This window comes from Haplochromis burtoni, unplaced genomic scaffold (assembly GCF_018398535.1).
Source record: "Haplochromis burtoni strain Fernald_Lab_line unplaced genomic scaffold, NCSU_Asbu1 Contig_756, whole genome shotgun sequence".
In the NCBI taxonomy this organism is placed as follows: domain Eukaryota; kingdom Metazoa; phylum Chordata; class Actinopteri; order Cichliformes; family Cichlidae; genus Haplochromis; species Haplochromis burtoni.
The window spans coordinates 148672-149704 of record NW_024583117.1 but is presented as its reverse complement, the minus strand read 5'-3'; positions in this window follow the sequence as shown (position 1 = coordinate 149704).

Sequence of the window (1033 nt, the reverse complement as noted above, 5' to 3'; positions counted from 1 at the left end):
CCGTGATTCTGTTGCCTTTTAAGTTTTCTGTAAATCAATAGACCACTGACAACAACCACTGTTGTAGAAGAAACTAGCACACCAACTATCAGTCCAACAGATCCATCTTCCTCCCATCTGTCCTCTCTGTGTCCTCCTGGTGGATCTGTAGGTGAGAAATAGGTGTGAGGGACAGGAACGTGATCACTGAAGCACAGACCAGAATCAATTTCCTCTTCAAACTGCACACACTGAACTCAAACTCACCTGAAGGAACAACACTCAGGTTGATGATATTTATGGGGTCAGTCGTCAGCCAAGTTCTCTTCATTCGAGTTGTTCCTGTCCTCTGGATGATACGACACTCGTATGTTCCAGCATCACTAATCGTCACATCCTTCAGCACCAATGAGACGTCTCCATCTTTCATCTGGCTATCCTGCAGGTCCACCCGGCCCTTAAAGGATGGATCCTGGTAATCTGGATGAAGTTGGTTGTCCCGGTATAAGATCACATACTCGTCTCTCTTCAGGTCAGGCCTGCTCCACTCTACAACTGAGATCAGGATGTCATTGTTTGGAGCTCGACATGGCAGAGTGACGTTCAGTCCAGACTCAGCTGTGATGTTTTTCAGCTCTAAAAGAGGAAACAACACAAAGTAGAGGGGTTAGAGCAACCATTGTATAACTGCTTGCTTCTACAACAGCCAATCACAGTGAGGAGTGAGAGAGACCACTGTTGGGTCAGTGTACCGTGCCTCTGAGACTGTGCTGAGACACAGCAAACTTTGTGGCAGTGACACATAATGATGAGACATTCAGTTGGTTACTGTGGGGTCCAGGTATCGCCTCATGCTACAGGTAATGAAACTGACACTAGCCAAAAGCAAAACTAGTGGGAAAAACCCCAGAAAGGATGAAGAGGGAAAAATGTCCACCTTGTGGTTGCTTCATTGCCTCTCATTCTGTAACAGTCATCAACCGCAGCAAAACAATACCCGGTGGTGTACGTAAATTATGCATGATGAAGTGTTAAAATTTTGATAGATCAGTCC